Genomic DNA, 17,394 nt, shown 5'->3' with positions numbered 1-17,394 from the left:
CCATCCTGGCTAACATGGCGAAACCCTGTCTCTACTAAAAAAATACAAAAAATTAGCCAGGCATGGTGGCGGGCGCCTGTAGTCCTAGCTTCTTGGGAGGCTGAGGCAGGAGAATCACTTGAACCCGGGAGGCGGAGGTTGCAGTGAGCCAAGATTGCGCCACGGCACTCCAGCCTGGGCGACAGAGCAAGACTCCATCTCAAAAAAAAAAAAAAGATATGTCATAATGGAATACTGTAGTGATTTATTTATTTTACATTATGAAAAATTTGTAATATATATAAAGTAGACTGTCGTATAATAAACTTCCACATAGCCAACATTTAGTTTAAATATTATCAATTTATGGCCGACTCATTTCCCACCTCCACCCACTCTTTTGAAGCAAGTGTTAGACATTATACCATATTATCTCTAAATATTTCAGTACAGATCTCTAAAAGATAAAAATATTTTTAAAATAATACTATATATATTCATTTGAAAGTATTTACAAACACTATGTAACAGTTTAAGAATCAGGACTCTAAGTTGTATATATACCATGATCTTAACAGAAAAACACTTGGGTTTGAGCGTGATGGCTCATGCCTGTAATCCTAGCACTTTGGGAGCCCGAGGCAGGTGAATCACCTGAGGTAAGGAGTTCAAGACCAGCCTCGCCAACACAGTGAAACCCCGTCTCTACTAAAAATAATAATAATTAAGAAAAGAATTAGCTGGGTGTGGTGGCTGACGCCTGTAATCCCAGCCACTCAGGAGGCTGAGGCAGAAGAATCACTTGAACCCGGGAGGTGGAGGTTGCAGTGAGCCGAGATTGCCCCTTTGCACTCCAGCCTGGGCAACAAGAGCAAAACTCCGTCTCAAAAGAAAAAAGAAAGAAACAATTAAAAAAAAAAAAAAAAAAAAAACTTGGAAACAATACACCATGTTAATGGAAATTATGAATTTTCCCTTTTTTCTACTTTTTTCTAAGTTTTCATTTTTTATAGCAAGCATATATTACTAATGCAATATTAAAACTTTTATTAAAAAGCATTTTTTCAAAATTAGGTTACAGATAAGGTGATAAAGTCTTTAATGTACATTAGATATTGAAAGCATTTCTCATAGTAAAAGTATGTAAAATATGACTCCAAGTAAAATTTAGCATATTATAATCATGTGTACATGTATGAAAATATTCCAAATTTAGCTGCCTACAGTCTCATAAGAAAACAATTTCAATAATAATAAAAACAGTCCCTAGCATCTTGCTCTTTATCTGTATTGTCTCATTTTATCTAAAGTGCCTTAACAAGATCACTATTGTCTCCATTTTGCAGAGGAAGCAAGTGAAAAGTAAAAACATTTACCAAAGAACCCTAGTTTTGATCTTAAAATCCGACCCTTATTCTCAATTCTTCCTGTGTCCTAAGTTGGAGAACACTGGGAATCTGCTGGGATATAAAGGGCATGTCCTCCAACGATTTAAGTTTAGTGTCTCCCAGTGTAATTCCTTTGAACAGAAAAATCATCACGTGAACTCTGGTATATTTGGATTTTTCCCCCATGCCCATTTTACCTAATGGAGTTATTTTCCCCTTTATTTTTTTTTAAATGATATTTTCAAATATTATATCCATATATGTATTTCCCATATACCCCTTTTTCAGAAAACCACTAGATGACACGTTCCACCAAAACCAAGAGTAAACCAGAAAGAATAATCAAGGCCTTCGGGAAATAAAGGATCCAACATAAACAGAATAGGAGAAAGTACCCAAAATGATGGTGAAGGGAGACCCCAAGACAACAACTGTGACACAGGCATAGAAAGCAAACCCAGATGGGAGCCAGAGAACACAATTCCAGGAAGGAGGTCTCCAAGGAAAAGACAGGCTGGTAAGTCTCCCAAGAAGAGAATGAATGCCAGTGGAGAGTTTGGGATGGGTTAATGACGGATACAAGAAGACTAAGAAAAGAAAAAACTAGACTATTTTTCAGAAGGGAAAAAAAAAACTATACCATAAAGGTATACATGTCCCTTGTATAGTTTTCCCTTTACACACACACACGCACATTTCCTTTGTGGTACAGACGTGGATTAGCTAAGAATAACAGTTCCTGGGGTGTAATGTAGAGCAAAATTTTCAGTGTAATCATATTGAAAAGATAAATGGTGAGGGAAAAACAGCTGAAGCCTCATCTTCATAAGTAGAAAGTCAAAAGGTATCTAATGTGGAAAAAAATCAAGAAATAGCATACATTTGTTATTTAGAAATATGAAGAGCTAAAAGATTCATAAAATGGAGACCTCTGGGAAAAAGGGTTCTGGGGTGGGAAGAAATAACACAACTGACTATAGGATTTTCATCAGAAGGCTTATTTTTTTTACTTTTTCAACTATGCGCACGTATAATTTTTTTCTTCCGAGTCTCGCTCTGTCGCCCAGGCTGGAGTGCAGAGGCGCGATCTCGGCTCACTGCAAGCTCCGCCTCCCGGGTTTACGCCATTCTCCTGCCTCAGCCTCACGAGTAGCTGGGACTACAGGCGCCCGCCACCACGCCCGGCTAATTTTTTGTATTTTTAGTAGACACGGGGTTTCACCGTGTTAGCCACGATGGTCTCGATCTCCTGACCAAATGATCCGCCAGCCTCGGCCTCCCAAAATTCTGAGACTACAAGCGTGAGCCACAGTGCCCTGCCAAAAAAGTTTTTATTTTTTATAGATTCAGGGTGTACGAGTGCAGTTTGTTACATGTATATATTGCATAATGGTGAAGTCTGGCCTTTTAATGTGCCCATCACCTGAATAGTGAACACTGTACCCAACAGGGAATTTTTCAACCCTTGCCCTTCTCCCACCCTCCCTATTATCACCCTCTGTATATCCATGTATAACCACTGTTCAGCTCCCACTTATAAGTCAGAACTCTGCACATATACTTTCATAAAAATAAAATTACAGGGCTGGGCGCGGTGGCTCACGCCTATAATCCCAGCACTTTGGGAGGCTGAGGTGGGCAAATCACAAGGTCAGGAATTTGAGACCAGCCTGGCCAACATGATGAAACCCCATCTCAACTAAAACTACAAAAAATTAGCTAGGCGTAGTGGCAGCCGCCTGTAGTCCCAGCTACTTGGGAAGCTGAGGCAGGAGAATTGTTTTGAACCCGGGAGGCAGAGGTCGCAGTGAGCCAAGATCGCGCCACTGCACTCCAGCCCAGGCGACACAGTGAGACTCCATCTCAAAAATAAATAAATAAATAAAATCACAATAAACAAACACGTTTACTGTACATAAGAATTACACAGTTTAAAGTCATCTCAACACATCCTTGTGTTCTCAGAAGTAACTACTATCCAAATGTTTAGTATGCATTCTTTCAGATCTTTTCTATGCGTATAGAAACATACACACAATGCTTACTTCTTTTTAAACAAAAACACGCAAAGGGGTCAGGAGGGTGGGCAAAAATAAAAAATTAAAATTCAAAAACACACAAAAAGGGATCATACTATACTGTTTGGCAACTTGCTTTTTTCCCCATTCACAAGCAATCTTCTTTTTTTCATTTTATTTTTTTGAGATGGAGTTTTGCTCTTGTTGCCCAGGCTAGAATGGAATAGCACAATCTTGGCTCACTGCAACCTCTGCCTCCCTGGTTCAAGCAATTATCCTGCCTCAGCCTCCCAAGTAGCTGGGATTACAGGCATGTACCACCAGGCCCAGCTAATTTTTGCATTTTTAGTAGAGATGGGGTTTCAACATTTTGGTCAGGCTGGTCTCAAACTCCTGACCTCAAGTAATCCATCTGCCTTGGCCTCCCAAAGTGCTGGGATTATGGGTGTGAGCCACCACTCCTGGCCAATCCTCTTGTTTTATCAGTGAAATCTTCCTGTGTCAGTACACACAGTTTTTTTATTGGCTGCACAGTACTATGGAGTGTGACAGGCTGAATAATGCTCCCCCAAAGATGTCTAGATCCTAATTCTCAGATCCTGTGAATATGCTACCTTACATGGCAAAAGGAACTCTGCAGAAATGATTAAATTAAGGATCCTGACTAGGGTGGTTATCCTGGATTATCCAAGTATGATGTAATCACAAGAGTTCTTGTAAGAGGGAGACAGGAGGATCAGAATAGGAGATGTGACACTGGGAGCAAAAGGTCACAGTCAGGGAGAAGGAAGCAGAGATCAGAGAGAGGATGAGAGAGATGTGAAGATACTATGCTGTTGGCCTTAACGATGGAGGAAGGGGCCACAGGTCAAGAAATGCATGCATTCTTTAGAAGCTAGAAAAGGAAAGAAAACAGATTCTCTCCTAAAGCTTCCAGAAGGAACAGTCCTGCCGAAATCCTAATTTTAGGTCTTCAGACTTCCAGAATTATAAAATAATAAATTTGTGTTGTTTTAAGGCACTAAGGTTGTGGTAATTTGTTATAGCAAATAGGAAATTATTACACTATAGGAACAGGAAACAAATATACAGTATATTATTTATATGATCCTATTTTAATTTTTCATCTTTACAAATAGTGCTGCAATACACACGAGTTAGCATTGTTCTAGAAATTATTGTGAGAAGCAGGATTGCTAGACTTGCTTAAAATCACATTTTAATTGTGATTAGACACTGCCAAATTATCTACCAAAAAATTGTAGCAAATTATACTCCCACTATCAGTGTACAAGAATAACTGTTTCTCCACAAGGTCTCCACTCCCCACAGCCAGAACCTTGATCTCAGAGCCAGATCTTCCTAAAGTCAAGACCAGTTCCAATGAAATCATACTCACAAAGTTGATTAAAAAAACTTCCTTCTAAGATAACTTTCTTTCAGTAACCATAATCTGAGGACATCCCACTACCACACAAGGAGAGAAAGACTTAAGAAGTAAAAGATGCGGCAACCCTTTTATCACTTTTAAAGTCTTCCTTAAAAGGGCATTCTGTTAGCCAGGCATGGTGGCAGGTGCCTGTAGTCCCAGCTACTCGGGAAGCTGGGGCAGCAGAATCACTTGAACCCAGGAGGCAGAGGTTGCAGCGAGCCGAGATCACGCCACTGTACTCCAGCCTGGGCTCAGAAAAAAAAAAAAAAAAAAAAGCTCAACAAATATTAATCCATTGAATGAACAATATTTGGCACACAGTAGAAACTCCAGAAATACTTGGAATAACCAAAAACATCATAACGTTTGACTTTTTTTAATGTAATCTAAATTTCACAAACCCTAGGAAATATCATAATAGAATGCTTACTGAATACTTATATCAACCTTGTTGTAACAAAATTTCTTATAACTAAACAAGACTGGAACTTGCCTGAATATTATCTTTTTATTGGCAGCAACTCAAATTGACAGATGTGACCAAAAAAAAAAAAATCTGAGGTCAATCCTGTTTTTTAGGCAAAAGAGAAAATTGTGAACATAATAAATGTATTGGCTTCGTCTGGGACCCTGAGAATTACTCTTGGACCTGCCAAGTTAGCATAGAAAAATCTAGGCAGGAAGCCAGAACTTGTCTAATAACTAGCAATAATATTACAAAGCAAAATCAGCTCAAGACCACCCTCAATGACAGTAGATCAAATCAGTACACCAAACTGAGTTCAAAGGTTTCAAATGGGTATATTCTAAAATTGAGGTGTCCGGGCTGGGCGCAGTGACTCATGCCTGTAATCTCAGCACTTTGGGAGGCCAAGGCCAGAGGATAACTTGAGGTCAGGAGTTTGAGAGCACCCCAGCCAACATGGTGAAAAATACAAAGAAAAAAAAAATTAGCCGGATATGGTGGTGCAAGCCTGTAGTCCCAGCTACTCAGGAGGCTGAGGCAGGAGAATCACCTGAATCAAGGAGTCAGAGGTTGCAGTGACCCAAGATTGCGTTACTGCACTCCTGCTTGGGCGACTGAGCAAGACTCCATCTCAAAAAAAAACAAAAAACAAAAAAAAAATGAGGTGTCCAATACAGTAACCACTAGTTATACAAGGATACTGGGCATTGAAATGTGGCTAGTCCAAATTGAGATGTGCTATAAATATAACATACCAGATTTTGAAGACTTGCCATCAAGAAAGAATGTAAAATATCTCATTAATAACTTTTATACTGATTACTTGATGAAACAGTATTTTGGAAGGGCCAGGTGCAGTGGCTCACGCCTGTAATTCCAACACTTTTGAGAGGCTGAGGTGGGTGGATTGCTTGAGGCCAGGAGTTCAAGACCAGCCTGGGCAACATGGCAAAACCTGGTCTCTACAAAAAATACAAAAAATTCAGCCACGCATGGTGGCACACGCCTGTAGTCCCAACTACTTGGGAGGCTGAAATGACAGAATAACCTGAACCTAGGAAGTCAAGGCTGCAGTGAGCTGTGATCACACTACTGTACTCCTGTCTGGGCAACAGGAGTGAGACACTGTCTCCAAAAATAATAGTAATAATATTTTAGATATAAGGGATTAAACGCTATTATGAAAATTAATTTTGCTGGGCACAGTGGCGTGCACCTGCAGTACCAGCTACTTGGGAGGCTAAGGCAGGAAGGTCACTTGAACCTAGGAGTTTGAGACTGTACTGCACAGTGGCTACTAGAAATTTTTAAATTAAATCTGTAGCTGCAGGCACCACCGCAGAGGAATGGGAAGCTGCTACCCTAGGATCAGGCCCATGGGGGAAATGGGAAACCTTGGTACTGCAGTAGTCCCTGCTGGCCCATCATTTTTAGGAGCCATGACAATAAAACCAATCATAATTAATAGAATGCACTACTCTCACTACAGGCCCCAGAAGACAACATAGATGCCCTTTTTCTATCCCTGCCTAAGGGAAAGGAAAAAAAACACGTGCAGAGGCAAGAAGTGGCCAAGGACCCAGAAGTGAGGCAGGGAGAGGTCATTCCGCCTTTCTACGCCTCAGTTTACACATCTGTAAAATGAGGGAAATAGCACAACCTCTCTCACAGGGTTGTTCTGAGGATTAGAGGCAATTAGCCAGGCACGGTTGCTCCCAATATTTGGGGAGGCTGAGGCAGGAGCATCCCTTGAGCCCAGGAGTTCAAGACCAGCCTGGGCAACACAGAGAGAGACATCATCCCTCCCGAAAATAAAAAAAAAAATTAGCTGTGTATAGTGGGGTCTCCCTCTAGTCCCAGCTACAGCTACTCAGGAGGCTGGGGGCTGGGGGAGGATCACTTAAGCCCAGAAGTTTGAGGCTTCAGTGAGCCACGATTGTGCCACTGCACTCCAGCCTGGGCAACAGAGTCAGATCCTGTTGTTCATTCATTCATTGATAAACAAATAAAATTTAAAATTTAATTTTAAAAAAATGGCTGGGTGTGGTGCTCATGCCTGTAATCCTAGCACTTTGGGAAGCCAAGATGGGTGGATTGCTTGAGCCCTGGAGTTTGAGACCTGCCTAGGCAACATGGCAAAACTCTGTCTCTACAAAAAATACACAAAAATTAGCTGGGCGGGTGGCTCACACCTGTGGTCCTAGCTACTCAGAAGGTTGAGATGGGAGGATCACCTGAGCCCAGGGAGGTCAAGGCTGCAGTGAGCTGTGATTGCACCACTGTACTCCAGTCTAGACAACAGAATGAGACCTCATCTCAAAATTTTTTTAATGAGTTCATTGACGGCAAGCACCAGGTCAACAGTAAGTGCTCAATAAACCTTAGTTACTGCTGTCTCCCACTGTTAATGACCTGCATTCGGTGAGTGCTGTGTGCCCAAGCACCATCTCCCTACACACAGTCCTAGGAGTAGGGGCTGTGCTGCCTATACTCACATTACAGATGGGAAAACCAAGGTTTGGAAAAGTCACCTGACCAAGGTCACAAAGCTAGTAGGTGAGACATTCAGCCTCAAAAGTGGGCTCCCCTGGCTTTGAAGCCCCTCCAGTGATCCACTGCCCTGAATGCTCCCAATGTCTCCGTGGCTCTTTTTTTTTTTTTTTTTTTCTTTTTGAGACAGAGTCTCACTCTGTCGCCCAAGCTGGAGTGCAGTGGCGCGATCTCGGCTCACTGCAACCTCCGCCTCCCGGGTTCAAGCAATTCCCCTGCCTCAGCCTCCCAAATAGCTGGGATTACAGGAGCATGCCACCACGCCCGACTAATTTTTTTGTATTTTTAGTAGAGACAGGGTTTCACCATGTTGGCCAGGCTGGTCTCAAACTCCTGACCTCAGGCAATCCACCCGCCTCGGCCTCGCAAAGTGCTAGGTTTATAGGTGTGAGCCACCCCACCTGGTCTCCATGGTTCTTTTTATGGGTACAAGTTAAGGTTATAGTACTAGCTGTTTAGAAAATAGTTAAAGGAGGTTAGCTAGACCCAAGAATCTCTGGCTCCTTGGGGAGACTGTGGGATTATGAGTAGGTTGTTTCTTGTCTCCACTTTTTAGAGGGCCGGCCCCACTAGACATGCGTAGCTCCCTGAAAACACCATGCCCAAGGAAGGTGCTCAGTAATGGGTGTTCCTTTCTGACTCTAAATGTCAGGTCCTAAGTAAATTTTGTGATTTAAAAAAGGTGAAGTCCCTAAAGGATGAAATGTTCTTTGAGACCTCAGTGTCAGGATGAAACTGTTTCCATGAGGAAGAGGGACAAGTGTACCCCATGGTAAGTGGGACTAGATCAAGACTTGGCCTCCAATAGTCAGTAACTACAAACTGGACAAATAATATTTTGAGGGCACTAAGGCAATATGATGCTATGTCAAAAAAAAAAAAAAAAAAAAAAAGGCACGGCTAAAAGCCAGAAGTTGAGACCCCACCTCTGCCACAGATCAGCTGTGTGACCCAGGTGCAAATCTCATCACTCCCTGTCTGGGTCTGTTTCTGTGGATGTAGAATGGAGCAATCAATGACAAAATAATAATGATAATATGTGGCTCACTATATTTCTACTGGAGAGAGCTGTTCTAGAATCATTGGTCAAACTTCTTTTTTTTTTTGAGACCGAGTCTCCCTCTGTCACCCAAGCTGGAGTGCAGTGGCGTGATCTCCGCTCACTGCAAGCTCCGCCTCCTGGGTTCACGCCATTCTCCTGCCTAAGCCTCCCGAGTAGCTGGGACTACAGGTGCCCGCCACCACACACGGTTAATTTTTTGTATTTTTAGTAGAGACGAGGTTTCACCCTGTTAGCCAGGATGGTCTCGATCTCCTGACCTCATGATACGCCCACCTTGGCCTCCCAAAGTGCTGGGATTACAGGCGTGAGCCACCACGCCTGGCCTGGTCAAACTTCTTGAAGTCACTAACTTCAGAATATGCAAGAAGTCACAACGTTTTAAAATAAGATATAAGGGTTTTGTTTTTTGTTTGTTTTTTTAAGATGGAGTCTGGCTCTGTCACCCAGGCTTGAGTACAATGGCATGATCTCAGCTCACTGCAATCTCTGCCTCCCCGGCTCAAGTGATTCTTCTGCCTCAGCCTCTCAAGTAGCTGGGATTACAGGCGCCCACTACCACACCCAGCTAATTCTGTATTTTTCGTAGAGACAGGGTTTCACCATGTTGGCCAGGCTAGTCTCAAACTCCTGACGTCAGATGATCCACCCACCTCAGCCTCCCAAAGTGCCAAAAGGCATGAGCCACCATGCCCAGCCAAGGGGATTCTTTTAGAAAAATTTCATCTAGGCCAGACATGGTGGTTCATGCCCGTAATCCCAGCATTTTGGAAAGCCAAGGTGGGAAGATCACTCAGGCCCAGGAGTTTGAGACCAGACTGAGCAACATGGTGAAATCCTAATCTCTCCAAAAATGTTTAAAAATTAGCCAAGAGCCGGGCGTGGTGGCTCACGCCTGTAATCCCAGCACTTTGTGAGGCTGAGGTGGGTGGATTACCTGAGGTCAGGAGTTTGAGACTAGCCTGGCCAACATGGTGAAACCCCCGTCTCTACTAAACAATAAAAAAAAAAAATTGACTGGGCATGGTCGCATGCACCTGTAATCCCAGCTGCTGGGGAGGCTGAGGCAGGAGAATCACTGGAACCTGGAAGGCAGAGGTTGCAGTGAGCTGAGATTGCGCCACTGCACTCCAGCCTGGGCAACAGAGCGAGACATCTCAAAAAAAAAAAACGAAAAACAAAAATTAGCTAGGGTTGGTGGCATGCTCCTGTGGTCCAGCTACTCAGGAGGCTGAGGTGGGAGGACTGCTTGAGCCTGGGAGGTCAAGGCTGCACTGATCACACTCCTGCATGCCAGCCTGGGCAACAGAGCAAGACCCTGTCTTTAAAAAAATAATAATAAAAACTGCACATGATGAACTGCCCGTTATGGTGCTGAATACGCTTTCCTTCTAAAAACCATAGGAGGAGACAGCCTTTATCCTTGGAAGATTTCACAAATTCATTTGACAAGGAAGGAGCCCATAGATTCTACTAAATCCTCCTCATCTTTGCCACTGACTGTGTCTTTGCCCAATTCGACTATCAGTTGCTTTTAAATCACATGAATGTATCCCAGGAAAAAAACGGAGGCTTGAAAAGAGTGCAAGCAGAAGATAAAGAAAAGGCTAGAACTCTACTGGAATTAGCCAGAAGATGCCTTTGATTTAATTAGGGAAGTATAACTTACCTGCTTCCTACCAAGTTAAGCCAATAAACTGCTGGTTCTTGTAAGTCACAAAAATGAACCATCCATATTCTCCTCAACAAAAAGAATGCATACATTCTGATCCTTTCTTCTCGGGAGTTCTCATATCCATCCCCTCCTCTCTACTACCTCTGGTCTTACACACTCATTGCCTCATACCTTAAACATCACAATGGTCTCTCAGCTGACCTAACTCAAGTTTCTCCATCCTGCTGCCAGGCAATCCTCCTAAAATATGATTGCATTCAATCAAACATTTCTATATTTGAACCTCTACACAGTACCTGCCCTTAAAGAATTCACCATCTAGTAGGGAAGACATATGTCTCATGATTCCCTTGTCCAAAATCCCCACCAATACAATCATTCTGAAGAACAACTTATGAACATCTAGTAGAGTTTAAGATGTGCCGACCAGGCGTGGTGGCTCACACCTGTAATCCTAGCACATTGGGAGGCCAAGGTGGGCAGATTAACTGAGGTCAGAAGTTCGAGACTAGCCTGACCAACATGGAGAAACCCCGTCTCTACTGAAAATACAAAATTAGCTGGGTGTGGTGGTGCACGCCTGTAATCCCAGCTACTTGGAAGGCTGAGGCAGGAGAATCACTTGAACCTGGGAGGTGGAGGTTGTGGTGAGCCGAGATCATGCTATTGCACTCCAGCCTGGGCAACAAGAGTGAAACTCCATCTAAAAAAAAAAAAAAAAAAAAAAAAAAGCTGTGCCTACTCTTTGACCTAGGGACACCACTGCTAGCTACCCTATATTGGTATACTCTTAAACACATAAACAAGGAAAGGAATGTTTATAAAAACATTATCGTAACAGGAAAAAAAAAAAGAAATTCCAAATAACCTAAGTATCTGTAAACAAAAAAATTAAATTTTCATTATACAAATTTTCGAATATAGAACATATACATGCATATATGTAATATGTACTGTATATGTGTGTTTGATTATATACACACCTCTATACCCATCACTGACATTCTAAATTAAAAGCTGGTCATCTTGCTTCATCCTACTCCTTTAAAAAAAAAAAAAAAAGGAACTTTACAGTTTACACATGTTGTATTTGGTTACTCTATCTCGAAATCAAGTTTATTCTAGGACACTTTCCCTTTCTCCCATCTACCTCTCCCGTTTTTCTCCCTCATGACATTGATTTGTTGAAGAGAATGGTCGGTTCATCTGTACCTCATACTGAGTTTTTTTAATTTCTTCCTCAAGATAGCATGTAATTTCTTGATCTTCCATATGCCTTACAAACTAAGTCTCTGAAGTTAATTAAAATTCAGATTTAAAATTTTAGACAAAAAATTTCAATAGCAACGTGCTTGATATTGAAGCACATCAGGAAGCACATCTTTTTTGGCTCACTTTTAATTATACTAAGAATAATAGCTAGGTTAGTGATAGTCTAATCCTTCCAACGTCAAGTTATATTCTTTTAGCCTGAGGCCAACTAGTAATCTAGTAATCTAGTAATCTGTGGAATCATACTTTGGCTCCATGGGAATATCCAATTCCCAATCAAACATTTTTGTCTAACAGTTTTAGCACCCATTAATGATCCTAGCCCAAAGTAATTATTCATAACAGGTTGTAATAAATTGTCACTTTCAAATTCTTTAATTCCTTCTACGTTATTTGGCATTCCTCATTAAACATAAAATGGTTCCCACTCAAAAGGCAGTTCAAATATATAATTTTTTCATTACCAATTTTCACAGTAAAGAATAATAGCCACCTAGCCACCTCCATTTGTTCTATTTATTGTTATATAATCATTTTCTCAATAAATTATTCTCCTTATTTCTTCTGATGTTCACATTGTCCCAATTTTGGCCAAGGAGAGCCTTTTCAATTTGGCTTTTCCATCTTTGAAAGCTTTCTTGGTTTTGGCACAAGTGTTCCAGGTTCATTATGCATGTCCCCTGCCCCAGACCCAGAATCAGTCATTTCTTCAAGGAGTCCTGGATTATTTCAAGTACAAGTATTTAAAGACCAAAATTAGGGTATTAGAGGAGCTTACATCTACCAAGGTGACAAAGTGTTTCTAAGTCCTCTCAGTGGACAGAGCTAAGGAACAAATTTATATGGATTAAGAAATGTGTATTACAAATGATGATTTCATATTGACATTTATAATTCAGGTTCAAAATTACAGGTTTTGTGCTTAGCTTCTTTGATTTTATACATGTATCTCTATTGATTACTAATACATTCACATAAAGATTTACTGGCTTTATCCTATAATACATATCATATGGTGTCAAAATTAAAATACCAATATTACAACTAGCAATAAAATGAATAAAGGTGGGGTTTTTTTGCAGTTCTTTTTATCCTTAGCATATATGCCATTTAGTATTAAGCTCCAAAGTCACCTGAAATAGTTTTTCTCCATGTATTTAAATAACTATTTTGATATACACATGGATGCAATTGTTCAAGTTTGTCTTCAATTTTAAGGATTTAAAAATTTTTGATTTTACTATAATTTTTGAATGTGTATTTACTAATTCAAAAGTCAAAACTAAATAATAAAAAGACACATTCAGAAATCACATTTCCATCCCTACTTCATGTATTTCCCATACCCTCTATCATAGAGTAACAATGTTATTAGTTTCTAATTTGTCTTTTCAGTGTTTCTCTTTGCAACATAAACAAATTTGCATATTCTCATATTCTTATTCTCCACACTTCCACTCTACCTTTTTTTTTTTTTCCTCAAGGCAGGCTCTCATTCTGTCACCCAGGCTGGAATGCAGTGGTGTGATCATGGCTCACTGCAGCCTCGACCTCTCAGATTCAGGTGATCCTCCCACCTCAGCCTCCCAAGTAGCTGGGACTACAGGCACGCATCACCACACCTGACTAATGCTAATTTTTGGAGAGATGAGGTTTTGACATGTTGCCCAGGCTGGTCTCAAACTCCGGGGCTCAAGCAATCCTCCCGCCTCAGCCTCCCAAACTGCTGGGATTACAGGTATGAATCACCACGCCTAGCCACCATTCCCTACTTCTCACACCAAAGGAACATACTAAACACATTGTTCTGTATTTTGCTTTTTTCCTCCATTTAATATGTATCCTGGAAAATACTGCATAGAGATTTTTCTCATTCTGTTTTACAGCTGCATAGTACTTGGCTATGTGAAAACACCATCACAAACTTTTTTTTTTTTTTTTTTGAGGCAGAGTCTCACACTGTCGCCCAGGCTGGAGTGCAGTGTGCAATCTTGGCTCACTGCAAGCTCCACCTCCTGGGTTCACGCCATTCTCCTGCCTCAGCCTCCCGAGTAGCTGGGACTACAGGAGCCTGCCACCTCGCCCGGCTAATTTTTTGTATTTTTAGTAGAGATAGGGTTTCACCGTGTTAGCCAGGATGGTCTCGATCTCCTGACCTCGTGATCCGCCCACCTCAGCCTCCCAAAGTGCTGGGATTACAAGCGTGAGCCACCGCGCCTGGCCCATCACAAACTTTTTAATTAAAAAAAAAAAAAAAACTAGTTATCTCTTACTCTAGCAATCACAAGATCTTACCTTGCAATTTGAGTCCCTCTGTCAACTGCCTCACACATTTACTTCATCCATTTTTCTCTTAATATAGGGCCCTGACAGTCATCTGATTTTAAACAATTCTCCTTCCTCATCCCATACACACTTACCTTATTCCAGACCCAATGTCCCCTCATGCGATTTTCCCACTTCAGAATGGTTACATTCTTTCTCTCCAAATTCTATACTTCAAAGCCCATTTTTAAATGATCTTTTCTCCAACAAAACTTTGAGTTCTTAAATTTCCTCAGCAATTTATAGCATAATCTATATACTTCTCCTTCATTCAACAAACGTTTACTGAGCATATGAAGAGCAAGGAGCTTATGTTCTGGGATAAGAACTTCACAATAAAGAAGTAAATAAATAGTAGTAGTAGTAGTGGTTGTGACAGTGATAAACGGAATGAAGAAAAAGTAAGGCAGAGTAAGAAACAGAGTACTAGATTAGGGATAGGGAATTGCCATTCTGGAGAAAGTGATTATGAAAGGCCTCTCTGAGGTGACAACTGAGTAGAAACAGGAATGAAAGGGAAAAGCAAACCAAGGGAGGATCCAAAGAAAGCATCATGATGCACAAGTCATTCTCTTGGTTGCTTAGCATCAAAACACCTTCTTGTCCTTGGGGAATTCCCTTCCATATGCATCTTGAAAGAAGGCAGAAACCTCTGTCTACTACCGACTATTTGCCTTCCTTGCTTCCCATATGGCAAGGGTACAGTCGTATGACCTCCACTCCACAAGTGAAGCATCTGTGCTGGACCTTAATGTAGAAGATAGTGCATTAAAAAAGCAGAGAGTATGTAGAACCCTTTGTGGTAAACATGGCAGCAGATTCCAATGACAGTAGTGGTAGCAACTTCTTCCTGTGATAAATTCCTTTTCTGTTCAATTAACCAGAGATTATTTGACTGCTTAGAACTAAGAATTCTGGCTGACCCTGGTGATTCAGGGAAATGGAACAGCAAATGTAAGGGCCCTGAGCTACAGTGAAGAAGTATAACAGCAAATGCAATCGTAGAAATATGAATGGGCTGGATCACATAGAGCCTTATAGGCACTAGTAAAGAGTAAATTTTATTGAGATTACTACCAAGTTGTCAGAAAGTTTTAAACAGGAGAGTGTTGTGATGTGATTTACATTGCTAAGAGACTACTCTTGTTATCATATGGTTAATACATAGTGGAAAGCAAGAACTGAAGCAAGCGTACTAGTTAGAAAATTATTCCAGGCAAGAGCTGCTGGCACCTCAGGCCTGGATGATACCTGTGTGGTTATTAGACAATTTACCTTTAATTACTATATATTTAAGTTAAATCTAACATCATATTTTGTGCTTTCCATTTGTCCCCTGTTCAGTTTTTGGTTGTTTTGTTTTGAAATAGAGTCTCGCTCTGTCGCCCAGGCTAGAGTGCAGTGGCATGATCTTGGCTCACTGCAACCTCCACCTCCTGGGTTCAAGCGATTCTCTTGCCTCAGTCTCCCAAGTAGCTGGGATTACAGGCATGCACTACCATGCTCGGCTAATTTTTGTATTTTTACTAGAGACAGGGTTTCACCACGTTGATCATGCTGGTCTCGAACTCCTGAACTCAAGCAATCCACCTGCCTCGGCCTCCCAAAGTGCTGGGATTATGCCCACCCCCTGTCCAGTTTCTTTTCTCTCCTTTGTTTCTGCTGCCTTCTTTTACCTCAATTCTTTTTTAACGTTCTATTTATTTCCTCTACTGATCTGGAAGTTACACTCTCTTGTTTCTGTTCTTTTACTGGTTTTCTAGAAATTATACCATGCAGTAAAGTCTAATCAAAATCTTTATTCTCTCTTTTCCCAAAAAATCTATAGCTTTTAAAAGACATAAGCAACACATCAACCAAATGCAATATGTAAACCCTGTTTGGATTCCAGTTTGAAAAAAACAAATATAATTTTTTAAATAATTTTTTTAGATAATTGGGAAAATATGAATACTGTCTAAGTATGTAATGCTAAGAGTTATTATTAATTTTTTTCTGTATATGATACTGGTATTATACTTTAAGCCCATACCTTTTATGAGCTAAGAACAATATATTTATGGGTTAAATAATGTGATTGTTATGACTTACTTTAAAATACTTGGGATATATATAAAAACACTTTAGTCATCAATTCATAATGGTTGAAGGTGGGTAATAAATACATAAGGATTCATTATACTCTTCTCTTTTACATATTTAAAATTTTCCATAACAAAGAGTTTTTAATTACTATCCTTCTAGGTAAGACAAGAACCTTAAATCCTAGACTCTATCTATCCTACTTGTTATTCCCTTGTGTTTATCCATTAGATATTTTTACTATGTTTAATGCAATCCATATTCATTTTCATTCTCTAAATATGTATCATTTTCTTTACCTTTCATTTACTCTTCATACATTTCATTTTGTGATTTGGGATCAATTTCATTCTGTCCTAAGTATATCCTTTAAAAACATACTGTCCAATATGGTGCATGTGGCTATTTAATAAAAATTAAGTAAAACTAAAAATTCAGTTTATTGGTTACACTAGTCATATTTCAAGTACTCAATAGCCCTATGTAGCTTGTGACTACAATATTGGACAGCACAGACAAAGAACATTTCCAGGCCAAATGTGGTGGCTCACACCTATAATCCCAGCACTTTCTAGGACTGAGGTGGGAGAATCACCTGAGCACAGGAATTTGAGCCTGAGCAACATAGCAAGACCTCGTCTCTACAAATAATTTTAAAAATTAGCCAGGTCGAGGTAATGTGCATCTGTGATCCCAGCTACTCAGGAGGCTGAGGTAGGAGGATCACCTGAGTGATCACATTATTATCACATTATCACATTACTTAATCCATAAATTTATTGTTTTTAGCTCAGTGAGCCATGATTGCACCACACTCCAGCCTGGGTGACAGAGTGAGATCCTGTCTCAAGAAAAAAATAAGTAACATTCCCATTTCCACAGAAACTTCTATTGAACAGTGCTGCTTTAAACAATCTTTCACAGGTGAGATGTTGATGACAAGTTGTTTTTATCTGAAAATACCCTTATTTTACCATCATTCTTTAAATATATTTTCACTGGGCATAAAATTCTAGATTGACAGGTAGTTTTCATTTCACATAGCAGACATTTCGCTGTCTGCTGATTTCCACTGTTGCTGTTGAAAAGTCATCCTGCCAGGCACGGTGGCTCACGTCTGTAATCCCAATACTTCGGGAGGCTGAGG

General features: G+C 40.6%; 1 protein-coding gene across 10 annotated transcripts in view; it reads right to left on the bottom strand.

Annotated features, from left to right (window-relative positions):
• Positions 1-17,394, bottom strand: part of LOC105490483 (GA binding protein transcription factor subunit beta 1) — a 74,764-nt gene that overhangs the window by 36,633 nt on the left and 20,737 nt on the right. Inside the window, exon 1 of one of the 10 annotated variants that reach the window (XM_071066881.1) lies at positions 10,563-11,017. The exons of 6 other annotated variants lie outside the window; for them this stretch is intronic. The gene's annotated coding sequence lies outside the window, so the exon portion shown is untranslated. Of the gene's footprint in view, positions 1-10,562; positions 11,018-17,394 lie in introns of those variants that run through there. 3 more of the 10 variants (XM_071066878.1, XM_071066879.1, XM_011756191.3) reach the window with 3 other exon arrangements.

This window comes from Macaca nemestrina, chromosome 7, assembly GCF_043159975.1.
Source record: "Macaca nemestrina isolate mMacNem1 chromosome 7, mMacNem.hap1, whole genome shotgun sequence".
Classification (NCBI taxonomy): Eukaryota; Metazoa; Chordata; class Mammalia; order Primates; family Cercopithecidae; genus Macaca; species Macaca nemestrina.
This window is presented reverse-complemented; position numbering and strand designations above follow the sequence as displayed.